This window comes from Lissotriton vulgaris, chromosome 5, assembly GCF_964263255.1.
Source record: "Lissotriton vulgaris chromosome 5, aLisVul1.2, whole genome shotgun sequence".
NCBI classification, from domain to species: domain Eukaryota; kingdom Metazoa; phylum Chordata; class Amphibia; order Caudata; family Salamandridae; genus Lissotriton; species Lissotriton vulgaris.
In genome coordinates this window covers 1,986,417,606-1,986,421,622 of record NC_141693.1, presented here as the reverse complement: position 1 = coordinate 1,986,421,622, position 4,017 = coordinate 1,986,417,606, and positions in this window count along the sequence as shown.

The following is a 4,017-nucleotide window of genomic DNA, read 5'->3' as shown; positions in this document are numbered from 1 at the left end:
TAGTAATTCACACTGTTCCCTAGTCTAGAGCGCCCTCCAGTGCAAGTCAATGTAACGACTTGCGTTGTCAAAATCACAATGTAACCATACCGCATTGCAATGGTTGCGTAGTAAAGGATGTTTCCCACCGCAAAACGTATGTGGTGCGAATGAGTGCGTAACAGCTTTCAGTAAGGTTGGCGAGAGCTTTAGGCTCGATTGCTGCTTCCTAGGCTTGGTCTGATCACTTTCGGGTCCTTTATTTGAAGTAATCCAGGATCAGCGTTTGAACTATGCTACGGCAGGGTGCAGTTGTAGGTCGGGGGTAGATGGCTCCCCTGATAGTTTATACAAATCTTCCACAGTGGGCCAGAATGTTGGGTTCTCTTTGATTGAGACATACAGCAGACACCTTGCGGCAGGTGTGTGCTCTTTCGCGTAGGCATAATTGCATCAGAAGGATCCTCCTTTTAGCCTCTAGGGCTGGGCAGCAGCACAAGAGGCGGAACCAAGACTCTTGTTTATAATTACACAGACATGCCTCTCCTGTATTTTGGTTTGCCAAAGCTTGGCTGAAATCCGTAATTGGCAATGCCAGCAGTGGTATGTACATGATGCCTCCTCTAGCTTTAGGGTTCAGTGGGGCGGCACGATAAGGCTGCCTGTTAACTAAGCATGAGTCAATCCGCGGATAAGGAAAGCTGAGGCTTCTAGTGTAGCCTGTCTTGCTGGAATTAAACTAGTTGGACTTGTTTATTAATTTGATTTTTCCATGCGGCGTATGAGATATGAGGGTGGGGAGTGCTGGTTTGTTTATGTCTGTGGAAGTCAGGGCTTTCATGAGCTGAGTGTTCCATGGCGAGCCAGGGTTTTCAAATGTATCACTGAGGTGGCTCTTTAAAGATTCCCCCCCACAAACCTCCCCCCGCCCCACCCCCTGGCGTTTTTCAGCCTCAAGCCCGAGCTCCCTCCAGAGTCTTGCCCTGGACAGGTATCACATACCACTGGTATGTGGGCAGCATCAGTGACACATTTCTGGGACTGGAATATTGTATGTACTTCTTGATAGAAGGGGTACCCATAACAAAATGCCGGCCTTGGCACAATGACATATGGGGACCTCTGAAGGCACATTTTGGGGTAGCAAGTGGGATGAACTGCTTGCTCCCTGGAGTCCTCAGATGCAACCCCTCCTTCTCCTGTTTCAAAATGTAAATGTGTTTGTATTTATATAGCGCCTTCTACCCAGAGGCCTCAGCACTGTATTCATACCGCTGTGGAACCCGTCCTGGCTTTTCCCTGTGAAATGTCCACTCTTGAGCACCCCCAAGGTGAAGCCAGGCATCCCAGCGCTGCTGGGGCCGTTGTGGACATTAAGCAAGCTATTGCCCAGAGTTGCAGAGAGGGACCCATGCTTAGAATAGGCACCGAGGCGAGAATTATCAGGTCCAAGGAAATTGAGCATATTTTTTTCACCAATTCATGCTTGGTGGTTATTCAAAACAATTCCTGGCAAAAGTTCAAGACCCAAATTATTTTAAACGTGTAAAATTTAAGACTGCGAGAGAAGGCGTATTCATATGGAAACAGATGTTGACCAAGTGTAACACTTCTTTTTTTCATAATGAACTGCCAATATGGGACAATCCCGGGCTTCCAGATATTTTTAGAGATAAAACTGGTCGAGAATGGGCTAACTTTGGTATTCAGACTTTAGGAGACCTGTATGGTGTTGATGGTCTCTTACAATTTGAAACACTGCAACTTTTGTATAAACTGCCTGAAAAAATGAGATACAAATACATTCAAATTAGGGACTACTTAGTAAGGAAAATGAATTTGATAGAAATTACAAGTTCAGATATATGGGCCTGTTTTTATACCGTGCATAGAAAGTCATTAATTAGTTTGGGATATAAGTGTCTCAGTCAGAATAGCTTTGACGAAGCTCCTAGACTGGCACTAAAATGGACTGTTAGCCTAGGATATAATGTGACAATCCAGCATATCTCTGTAGCCTTAGTCAACATCACTAAAGCCGTCCAGTCTTCCAGCCTGAAACTTCAATCGTACAGAACGGTTAGCCAACTGTATTACACTCCACAAAAAATTTCCAAATGGACACAAAATAACTTTAATAATGCCCGTACTAAATGCTCTAAATGTGGTCTGGTGGCAGCAGACCTCATACATATGATATACTCATGCCCAACACTAGCTAAATATTGGGAGGATGTAGAAAATATTTTAACGCAAAATCAACTAATTAACTTTTCACTCAATGCAGCCGCTGTACTATTGTCCATATACCCGGGTAGCCCTATCTATAAAGAACTGCTAAATATTACACTGGCTTGTGCCAGACTTGTGATCGCTAGGGCTTGGATTTCTCAGAATCCTCCTCATATAACTGAATGGTGGACACTGGTTCTTGAAATTTACACTATGGAAGATGCTATTGCTAGGAAAAGAGGAATTAAAGCAAAAAAAAAGTTTGCCAAGATATGGGGGAATTTTTTGCAATGTTAGTAATGATTTGGATCATGGATGTTCTTTTTGTTCATGGCTTATTAATTATTAATGACCTGTACTGTTTACAATCTACTTTTCTTTTTTGTTTTTTAACTGTTGTTTGTGTGTAGTATAATATGAACCTGCACCGAATTGAATTTGATTTATCTTACTTTTGATTAATTCTGTATTTGGATATGATATGCTAATCTCCTTGACTTGCTTGTCAAATAAAATTCTTTAAAAAAAAAAAAAGGAAATTGAGCCCAAGACCCGCTGAGGCGGGAATTAAACCCTGGCCCCTGGGCCAGACCTCTGCAGCTCTAACCATTGAGCCACACTTCTCCATCTCCTAAACAAATACTATCAGGACCAACGTCAACTTACCTGGACTGCTATATCAGAGATATTCAAGGATAGTGGGTGAACGGACTATGTCATTCTCACCTGTTTTTTTTCATTGCTCTCTCCCCCTCCACTGCACTGCATATTTATTTCCCATGCTGTATTTGTTTCTTTTTATTTGGTCGTTTGCTTCCTTACTGCCGGCCTACGATGTAATGTAATGTCCTTCTGCTGTTTACTGTGTGTTTGTAAAGCGCTCTGATACTTACGGGTTAAGCTAGCGCTATATAAAACTTTAAAAATAAATCTATACTAATATAATAAAAAGAGAGCCCAAACCTTTGAGGCGGGTAATCTCAGGAACTACAGCACCAATCACAACACCCAATACAGCGTTGGATAGGGCAGTTGCAGCAGAAGGACATAGGCTATGCAGACGCCCACCATATACATTTAAAAGGTAAAAGAAACGTGCCAGCAAAGTAGTCCCTTGTGGGCGTGTCTGCGTTGTGCTGTGGGCATGTGCTGGGGGGGCGGGACAAACACTGGGGGTGTGTGGTACGTTCCGCCCTTCATGCCATGTCTCATATTATGGGCTAATCCCACCCTGCTCCTTGTAAACACTCCTGCACCCCATAATCATAACCCACCCTTACTCCTTAAAATATCCCAACACCCTTAAACACTAACCCATCTTAACCCTATAAATATACCCTGTACCCCAAAACCCAAACCTATCCCTAAACCCTAAAGATACCCCTGTACCCCAAAACCCAAACCTAGCCCTGAACCCTATAAATAGCCCTGTACCTCAAAGCCCAAACCTACCCCTGAACCCTAAAAATACCACTGTACCCCAAAACCCAAACCTAGCCCTGAACCCTAAAAATACCACTGTACCCCAAAACCCAAACCTAGCCCTGAAACCTTAAAATACCTCTGTACGCCAAAACCCAAACCTACCCCTGAACCCTAAAATACCCCTGTACCCCAAAACCCAAACCTAGCCCTGAACCCTTAAAATACCCCTGTACCCCAAAACCCAAACCTACCCCATAACCCTAAAAATACCCCTGTACCCCAAAACGCAAACCCAGCCCTGAACCCTAAAATTACCCCGTACCCCAAACCTAGCCCTGAACCCTAAAAATACCCCTATACCCCAAAACCCAAACCTAGCCC